Here is a 10,911-nt window from a genome sequence, read left to right as displayed (position 1 = left end):
TCTCATATGGGAAACTATGGCCAAATAGCTACTGAATATTTAACTTTATTATTACATGATTATTTCTTTTGGGCTTATACAAATCTCAGACACACAGACACAGAACAGAGATACACAGAACAACCCGAAATTGAAACCTGTTGAAACAGAACGAAAACAAAACAGCGCCCCCTATTTTCAGGCAAATCTTTACCTTTTTTTGTGTTTTTTTGTGTCTTTTTTAAGACCAAACAAACGGTTTCAACCGAGTATAGTTTAGAACCCGTCCCGTGTACTCATCGACCTCTTCTGTAAATTTGGCGCTATTTGGATCCAAACTGACGGAGCCTTTCATTAACATACATACATACATACATACATACATACATACATACATACATACATACATACAACATTCGCCAAATTATAGTAAGATTGTATTTTATTATGCATCAGCGGCTTCATGTAACGAGCGGCAGCTGCAGCGGATACATAAGCTGGGTTTTATAATAATACATGCGGAAATAATACGCCTCTATTCATGTAAATAGAAATGTTCACCTATATACAAACAATGACGACGTAATAATGACAAAAGGCGATATGTTCGAAAATAATGTCAGGGCATGAAACACCAAACATGGTAACTTGCTTTTCTAGATGAAAACGAAGCGCGCCGAATAGCAAACGAGCAATTACGACCATTTCTATGAAATGTCTACCTACGTGCGTAGTGAAAAGGCTTGTGGAATTGCCACAACTGCTGAATTGAGCGATTATACGGTCCATGAGGTCATTCTACACATACAGCCTTCATCTAGTTAACGGATGACATTGCCAATGAAGCAGATAAACGGTATTTCACTGGGATGCTAGTTTTACATATAGAAAAAGCATCGCATACAGTTGACCACTCTATGTTACTATCCAAACTAAAAGCAATTGGTCTACAGTATTAGGTCGTGAAATGCTTGCAGGCCTATCTGTGCAGAAGTTCAAGCGAGATGAAACATGTGCGATGCCGTCTCATCTGGAGTTGCTATTTCTAATATATGGCTCATTATTTGCTATTCAGAATTTTTCATGGACAGATAGCCCAGAATTTAAATGGTTTTATGGGTAATTTTCTCAATGAGGGCACTAATTGGTGAATTATTTTCAAGAAAAAAAACATGCAAGCAACACCTCTACATTTTTATCACAGGTAGACCAGGCACTTAAGAGTACAACCAGAAATTGAGCATCGCTTAATTTGTCCAATTTCTTTAATGGTGAGGGAATTTAATCTCCGGGTGTCTCTAGGCCCTTTTAACTCTGTAACGATTTCCAAAGAAAGGATTTTCCGTGATGATCCATACATAAAAAACAATTTAAAACTGACCAGACACTTGACTATTATAGTATCCAGGTTGGTTTTTTGGAGGAAATCATTTTCATTTAATTGGTAGATTTATTTTTAGAATTCGACAAAATGATGTTACGGAGTTGAAATGTTGTTACGGAGTTGAAATTTTTGTTACAGAGTTGACATTTCTGGAAAAACCCCTGAAGTTTGCTCTTTTAGCAGGGTCTGCCTTGATGCGATCTAAAGTAATCATGAACAAGACCTAAAGAGCAGAGGGCCTGACATCATAATTGTAAACAACAGTTGAAATATTTAGTAGGGTCATACTCAAATTTCAACTCCGTAACGAAATCACTAAAATTCCATTTCCCAGTGAAATGATACTATAGCTACAAATATGTTTTCAACTTTGTGTAATCCTATATAAATCAGGGTTGGAGACCCTGTGTTTGTACTGTTTACTATTAAAGTAAAGTACCTCGAGTTTGAAACCGGAAAATAGCAGTACAATCGGAGCGTCTTGGATTTTTTCATTTCATCGCGGTTTACGGCACGGCAACATCCGATCGGCATTTATCATGAATGCGACTTGTTATCTGTACTGCGATTGGTCAAAGAACAAATTCTAACCAATGAAAATGTCCGTTACGATACCGGCCTGGCGTCACGCACCTGGCGTCACTTGGAAAGAAAATGCAGGGGTCCTCAAGGCCATGCGCTTTGAGGGTCTGATTGAGGAATACTAGCCTATTAGGACGAATAAATGTTGGAACATGTTATGAATTTGTTGTTTTTTATATGAAAAATTGTAAAAATATTTGGGCCACCAACTTTTCATTTGGGCCAGTGGCTCAAAATTTTTACTGGCCCAAAAAAAAATTTTGGGCCTCATTTTAGGCACTGTTACCTCCTCATTCTTTGTATATAGATCAACATTTTTCTTTACGTGAATAGAGGCGTATCATTTCCCCATGTATTATTATAAAACCCAGCTTATGTATCCGTTGCAGCTGCCGCTCGTTACATGAAGCCGCTGACGCATAATAAAATATAATTGATAATAAAACTTGTACAACACAGTGTAGAAGTAGAAACTGTTGACACTTTTATTGATATTTTCATTGAACTCATAAACAACAACAGCTCAATGCAGCTGAGCTCTTTCATTGTATTCCCGGTAAAATTCTCGACTGTTCGCTGGCAGCTATGGATTCGTGCGCCGGCCTATGCATTCGGCGCACGGGTCCATAGCTGCCAGCGCTGCATACTGTCGTAGGACGTTCCCGCGGTCGCGTGCGCCTTGCCGCGGAACTGCGCGCAAGAGTTGCGCTCAGCGCATCAGATCAACACCTCCTTTCGGCAACGCTTCTCTAGTATCCCGTCTCATCTGGATTTCTAGAAATGTAACTCACATTCACATTCACAGCTGTATACAAGGCGCCAGATAGGGTCTTGTTTGAAGTTGTTGCGGGTGTTTATGCAGCTGCATATGGCGTATGAAACCTGGGCGCAGTCTGTCTAGGATGGCGCAGTTGGTCCGATGTATCGTGGCACGAATGCGTCTCTCATAGTATGTGCAACGAATATTGGAAATTCTGTTTTAACCATTTATCTCTCAATTTCTCCAATAAGAGTCATGCATTGCACTATGCTATTGTGATAAAAGCAGGTTACTAAAATATGATCTCAGCTTGTTTACTGGTACAGTCAAATCAGTCTAAAGCTTTAGTTTAACATTTTCTGTAATATATTTGTATGATAATGCATTGCGTTTTACCATTTATTTCTTAATTTTGCTAGTCTACTAAAATCTGATCTTAACTTGTTTACTGGTATAGTCTATTCTGTCCTTAATGTTGAGCTTTCATTTTGTGATATAAAAACGTAAACATTTTACGCACAAAAATGTTGTTGTTTTTTACTTGATAAGCACTAAGCCAGTAGTTTGTTTGTTTAATTTGCCAATTAGGTAGTAAATTCTATCTCCAAGTACGATTATTGAAAGCTGCAAAACATGCATATCACCGTAATTCATCGTATACATATATTCAAATTGGCAATTTTGGCTAACAATCCTCATTACATGGCTTATAGCCATTGCTAATTCAGTCCTAGATATGATAACGTAGCCCTAGCAGTGACTGGTGTGAACAGGGCTATGACTCGATTCTATACGTTTCTGTAGTCTGAGCAATTTTCACTGGGGAGATTCATCATTTAATATTGTGGTTACTTACTCCAGGATGGTTTAACTTAATACAGTAACGTTTTCCTTCATTTTGAGCTCACACAATACATTAACACAATATGATCGAAAAGATTGGTATATCTACGCAAAATTTTAAAGCAAATAGTGGCTTTGCTTCCAATCCCCCCTAATTAAGTCCCACTGGATAAAAGTAGGCATAGTAGGTAATTTTTCAAAATAGTTTTAAATAGGTTTTCTGAGCTTACATATGCAGCTACACAGAGGAATTGCACCGACCTGTGATTGGAAGATAAAAATAGACCGTGACGTTTCTCGAGAGTGTCAGTACAGTAAAACTCGCATAAGTTTAAACGTTTCGGACCAGCATGTTTGAGCCGACTTACGAAAATGACGACATACGCAGAAGTCATAATTTTGTCGACTTATATGTAGGGCTCATGCTCCACACACAACGTCCGTTCGTGACACACACATAGCAAACATGAAACAATCAGGTCCGTACATCAATCGACACTGCTGCTGGCCATAACACATGCACGTACAGCGTACGCACTAGCGGCAAGCGCGGCACACGCTGGCTATCTGTAGCACCCTCTGTTGATTACATTTAACTTGCACATTGCAGGGAATTTGCGGTGCACGTCTGCCAAATTTTTTTGGAACCCATGCTGAAAAAATATGGTAATTCCGCGAGGCCATGCTCTGGAACGAAATAGTCAGTGTATCAGAATTTCCAGGGAGTCACTACTTATATGATACATCTAGATTTACTACATTACACACGGACCCCTGCATATGTCAAATCCGGCAGTACGACAGTAAATCGGGTGGTATTTTACTCCGGACTCGCACCATTCACGCGAATTGTTCATTACGTACGCCATCAGCATTTCTGATGACGACTTAGATAGGAAATTACTGTTGTTTGTATTACATGGGACCTGTCTGAGGGCACCGACTTGCACATAATGACAGCTTATAAATGATGACTTAGGCGGGGCTATTCCAATGGATTTACTATGAGAGAAAATTGAGACTTTGACATCCATGATGAGTGAGACGAAGACGACTTATGCGAGTTTTACTGTATTAGATATTTCACTGACTGTACTTACCTGATAGTTTATTTTCAAAAGATTACAACGTTTACACTCTTTATAGAGGACTCTCCGAATATTTGCTAACTTTCGCAAAGAGTTCCTTGTTCAAAGTAGCGCGTTCGTATTGTATTCTGAGCAATTCCTCCGTTTACGCTTTAGCCACTGACTGGCAAGATCACTAAACAGAGGAATTGCTCCAACCTCTGATTAGCTTAAAACCTCAGCTGATATGACGTTTTGGCACAGGAACTAAGGAAGCCCGGCATATGCTATGGGAAATACTACTAGTAGTATAAACCGACCAGGCTCTCCGACTGTTACACGTAGTGTTAAGCGAGAAGGGAACTTGTGGCTACTAGTAGTAGTGCTACTAGTACTACTAGTACTAGCTACTAGTACTAGTACTACTACACTAGTACTAGCTCCAAGAAACGGTCTTTTCTAGGGTTAGAAGACCTGTGTTGGTCTAGTTCTAGTACTATAGCCTGCTTACATTGACTGCCGCTGGCAGCCAGCGGCAGTCAATGTAAGCGGGCTATAGTACTACTACTAGAGCAGGGTTAGACACTAACCATTTTAGTTCATTAGTCCACAGGACTAGTAAAAGAAAAAATGTACTAGTCCTTCCAAGATTCTACTAGTCCTGCCGAAGGACTCTTACTAGGCGCAGAGCGACGAGAATTGTGATTTGCCAGGAGGTAGGTGGGGTAGGAGGGTGGAGCCCCCCTTCTGCTAGGAGGTACAGGGGGTCTCTCCCAGGGTACAAGAAGTGTTCCCCAGAAAGGTTTTGTAAAATACATTCAATTGTATAAAATACATGTAACTTTGATATGGATCATAAGATTTAAATTTAAATTAAAAACAATTTTAATTCGAAAATAAAATTTCGGCCTCCTTTGATGAGGAATCTGTGGATCCGTCACTTATCACAGCAAGGAATTTGGCCTCATTTATAGCTACAAACTGTTCCCGGCGCCTGGTATCGGCTCATAGATACTAACCCAAGTATCTTGGGTTAGTATCTTGGGTTAGTATCTATGATCGGCTATCGCCGTAATGAACCTTTGGCAGGCCTTGTCAGTGAGGTGAGTGCTGCCGACATCTAACCCCTTGGCCTTGTCAAGCTGGCACAGCTTGACATAATCGGTGTAGGACCTGCCGTCTTTTCCAATAGCATGTGCATTTCTAATGGGGTTTTACTAATTTAGTAATCGCCATTTACTAATCGCTGGATAGATGGCGCGCGTGCACTGTCCGGTATGGGTGTTGCTATCCCCCGGGCGTGGAGGGACAGTCACGTGATACAGTTGACGTATACTTCAAAGTCCAAATCTTCCACAGAAAGATTCCACAGTCATACTAGACATGGCCTTATATCCCTAACCCTAACCCTAACCCTAATCCTAACACTAGGGCTGCCACATTGCGGTACTGTCCCTCCACGCCCGGGGGATAGCATTTCCCGTCCGGTATCACTGCTAAACAATGGCGTCTATAGTTACGAAAGAAAAACCGTAAATGAATTGAAATCAGAGTTGCAAAGTAGAGGTGCAAAGACATCTGGGAGGAAAGCTGATCTGCACGTACACGTATGCTTGCGTGCGTGTGCGTGCACGTACACGTATGCTTGCGTGCGTGTGCACGTACACGTATGCTTGCGTGCGTGTGCACGTACACGTATGCTTGCGTGCGTGTGCACGTACACGTGGGTGCGTGCGTGCGTGTGCACGTACACGTGGGTGCGTGCGTGCGTGCGCACGTACACGTGCGTGGGCACGTACACGTGCGCGCGTGCGTGCGTGTGCACGTACACGTGGTTGCGTGCGTGCGTGTGCACGTACACGTGCGTGCGCGCATAGGCAAGTACGCGTGTGTGCGTGCGTGCGTGTGCACGTACACGTGCGTCCGTGCGTGTGCACGTACACGTGCGTCCGTGCATAGGCACGTACACGTGCGTGCGTGCATAGGCACGTACACGTGTGTGTGTGTGTGTGTGCGTGCGTGTGCATGTACACGTGCGTACGTGCGTGTACACGTACACGTGCCTGCATGTGCATGTACACGTACGTGGGCACGTACACGTGTGTGCGCGCATGCGTGTGCACGTATACGTGCGTGCGTGGGCACGTACACGTGTGTGCGTGCGTGCGTGTGCACGTACACGTGCGCGCGTGCGTGGGTGCGTGTGCACGTACACGTGCGCGTGGGTGCGTGTGCAGGTACACGTGCGTGGGTGCGTGTGCACGTCCGTGCGTGTGCGCGCGTGTGTGCGTGCGTGTGCACGTACACGTGCGTGTGCACTTTCATCACCTCTTTTGATCGCCACACACCATTTCAATCTCAGTTCTGGGTCACTTGGGCCCCCACTGTTTCGCGAACAGGCATGGTCCTTTTTGCTAGGATCTTTCTGTGCCCCTCGGAAGCATCATGCGCTTTAACAGTTTCCAAACGATAGTTTGTAGTGCCGGTGAAAAAACTACCAGACATACAGCCTGCACCACTGGTCATAGTGATACCCTTGGCTGGATCATACTCTAGCCACGGGTATGACGATTTCCACGCTGGCTGGAACGCACGCATCCTTTTCGTCTTATCATAGACACGCTGGCCATCTAATTTCTCCTCCTGCGATTTACGTTTGGGAGGTGGAGGGGAGCGCCGTCCAAATACTTTCACATAACAACCTTGATGTTAGTAAATTACACTATTGGATAAGGATGTACCTACTATTAGCTTCACTACTATTTGTATAGACTGCTTCAAGTAACACACGCATGCGATGTGGTTGCGATGTGAATACCTCCCTATGAGAGCCTATAAGTATAACTGATTAGTTGCATCATTTCTACAATCAGACCGTTTCGTTTGTTCTCTGTCAACAGCTACGTGTCAAGCGATCAATCGGTAGACTGGGTGGGTTGGAAGACCCAATTGTGTTAACAATGTTGCACTGCCGCTAGGGTCTAGCATCGCTTGGAGCGTGCAGAGCGTGCTAGCGTCTACTCTACTTGGACTAGCGCGTCTAACAGGGAAAACTTGTTAATTTGGACGAGTTATATATAGCTCTTTGGATATTGATGAGAGACCTGCCGCCGGTAAAATCGATGGGAAATTGGACGGTGAGGACCGTGGAAAATATAACTAGTCCCGCGGAGTAACTGCTGTGGGAATCTACTAGTCTTCCTGATTTCTTTACTAGTCCTCGACTAACGGACTAGCGTTTAGTGTCGAACCCTGTAGAGCTAGTGTTAGTGTTGGTCGGGTTAGTACTACCAGGAGTAAGATAATATAGAAGAAGTATGACATCCAAAATACGTGAAATTCCAACATTTGCTTGGCCTAATTTTACCGGATGATATATTACGTGCAACTCGATAAAAATTACATCTAAATTAGCGTTGGACATCCACCTCTCAGTCAAACTTTACTTAGTTTCCATATGATACCTCTTCTTTTTATGGAGATATAGCTTTGAATGTCACACATGGTTCATAGCTTTTGACTAGGCTTGTGGCTTAGCTTTCCTCGCCTTCCTAACTGTTGTTATGCAGTGTGAGGAATGGTCTCTTGTCTGTTCACAAGAATGCCCCCTGTGGCGGTTACGGTTACACGTACTTTCAAACCCCATCGCACGCCCCGCCTTGCCACCGCCAACAGGGGGCATTCTTGTGAACAGGCAAGAGACCATTCCTCACAATCTAATTGCAGCATAACAACGTTAGGAAGGCGAGGAAAGCTAAGCCACAAGCCTAGTCAAAAGCTATGAACCATGTGTGACGTTCAAAAGCTATATCTCCATAAAAAGAAAGGTATGGAAACTAGAGTAGAGTTTGAGTGAGAGGTGGATGTCCAACCTAATTAGATATAATTTTTATCGCGAGTTGCACGTAATATCATCGGTAAAATTAGGCAAGCAAATGTTGAATTTTCACGTATTTTGGAGTGTCATACTCCTCCTATATTATCTTACTCCTGTACTACTACTATTACTAATTAGATAGCCCCGCCTGAGAAACACAACAGCGTTCACAGAATTGAAATTTCCTACCTATTGTAAGGTATAATGGCAAAACAGGACACTTTTTTGAGCATTTTCACCCATTTTTGTAGTCAGAGTCATACTCATAGCTTCTAAGTTCTACAATATCATGACCAATTTATCAAACGAAAGTTGCCATTCAAGTATAAATACCCGGCTAACTTCGCGCGGATTTAAACGACATCATTTTGTTTACTCAGAATTATATTCCCCTATTTCTGTCCTTTAAAACAAGCCCAAGATCATTCTTCTGTGTTCTTGCAGGACGAGTAAATCTAAGTTGATTAGTCACAAAAACAGTACACTTTCGAGGTAGTTTCCCATGTGTGGATGTAAACATGCAAACTGCATGCAGTGCCTCTTCGCTCACTCAGGATACCACTGCCACAATAGTAGCACTATTTTTAAAGTGGGCGGAGCACGGGGGAAATCCAGATGAGACGGGATACTAGAGAAGCGTTGCCGAAAGGAGGTGTTGATCCAAAGTGCTGAGTGCACATCTTGCGCGCAGTTCCGCGGCAAGGCGCTCGCGACTGCGGGAACGTCCTACGACACTATGCAGCGCTGGCAGCTATGGATCCGTGCGCCGAATGCATAGGTCGGCGCACGGATCCATAGCTGCCAGCGAGCAGTCGATAATTTTACCAGGAATACAATGGAACAGCTCAGCTGCATTGAGCTGCTGTTCTTTGCAAGTTCAAAAATATCAAGTGTCAACACCTTCTACTTCTACACTGTGATGTATAACTTTTATTATGAACTAGCTAAAACCCGCGCTACGCGCGGGCTTAGTGACTGTGATGCATGTGTTACCAGTGCAGTAGTGTTATGTGTAAGGTGTTAATATGGAGAGTTTAGTTGTTGCACATGTTTGTTTTTTATGGTTGAGATGTCAATACAAATACATGTGCAATCATGCTTACACGTAACACATTAACCATTTGTTTGGCAAGTACACAGTGAAATACACACACCCACACAGAAATGTTTTATTGTATGCTATGTACTGGTTGATGATACGGACTCCAAAATTAGAATATAGATAGATGTGAATGGGTATAAACGTAGACGTAATATTACGTGCTTCGCATGTTTCCACTGTGTGCGGACCAGGTAATATTGCGTGGTTGTGATCGCTTACTTCTACGCATGTTTGCACTCTGTGCGGACGACGTAATATTACGTGTTGTGATCGACCGCTTGTGACAGATCGGTGTTCACGACACCCGTACACTGTACAGCATTGCAGACTTCCAAAAAAAAAATCTGCTCTGATGAAATTCAACTTGTACATCTCATATGGGAAACTATGGCCAAATAGCTACTTAATATTTAACTTCATTATTACATGGTTTATTCTACTTACATTATGGGGCTTACACAAATCTCAGACACACAGACACAGAACAACACGAACGAAACAGAACAACCTGTTGAAACAAAACGAAATACAAACAGAACGAAAACAAAAACAGCGCCCCCTATTTTCAGGCAAATGTTTACCTTTTTGTTTTTTTGTCTTTTTTAAGACCGAACAAACGGTTTTCAACCGAGTATAGTTTAGAACCCGTCCCGTGTACTCATCGACCTCTTCTGTAAATTTGGCGCTATTTGGATCCAAACTGACGGAGCCTTTCATTAACATACATACATACATACATACATACATACATACATACATACAACATTCGCCAAATTATAGTAAGATTGTATTTTATTATGCATCAGCGGCTTCATGTAACGAGCGGCAGCTGCAGCGGATACATAAGCTGGGTTTTATAATATACATGCGGAAATAATACGCCTCTATTCATGTAAATAGAAATGTTCACCTATATACAAACAATGACGACGTAATAATGACAAAAGGCGATATGTTCGAAAATAATGTCAGGGGCATGAAACACCAAACATGGTAACTTGCTTTTCTAGATGAAAACGAAGCGCGCCGAATAGCAAACGAACAATTACGACCATTTCTATGAAATGTCTACCTACGTGCGTAGTGAAAAGGCTTGTGAATTGCCACAACTGCTGAATTGAGCGATTATACGGTCCATGAGGTCATTCTACACATACAGCCTTCATCTAGTTAACGGATGACATTGCCAATGAAGCAGATAAACGGATTTCACTGGGATGCTAGTTTTACATATAGAAAAACATCGCATACAGTTGACCACTCTATGTTACTATCCAAACTAAAAGCAATTGTCTACAGTATTAGGTCGTGAAATGC

At 42.5% G+C, this 10,911-nt stretch overlaps 1 long non-coding RNA gene across 1 annotated transcript in view; it reads left to right on the top strand.

The window, feature by feature from the left end:
* Positions 1 to 2,688: 2,688 nt before the first annotated feature.
* LOC106815937 overlaps positions 2,689 to 10,911 on the top strand; it is a 21,488-nt gene continuing 13,265 nt past the window's right edge. The window contains exon 1 of the long non-coding RNA XR_001394813.1: positions 2,689 to 3,123. This is a non-coding gene — a long non-coding RNA (uncharacterized LOC106815937). The remainder of the gene's footprint in view (positions 3,124 to 10,911) is intronic.

The sequence above is a fragment of the Priapulus caudatus genome, unplaced genomic scaffold (genome assembly GCF_000485595.1).
Source record: "Priapulus caudatus unplaced genomic scaffold, Priapulus_caudatus-5.0.1 Scaffold1241, whole genome shotgun sequence".
NCBI lineage: Eukaryota > Metazoa > Priapulida > Priapulimorpha > Priapulimorphida > Priapulidae > Priapulus > Priapulus caudatus.
This window is presented reverse-complemented; position numbering and strand designations above follow the sequence as displayed.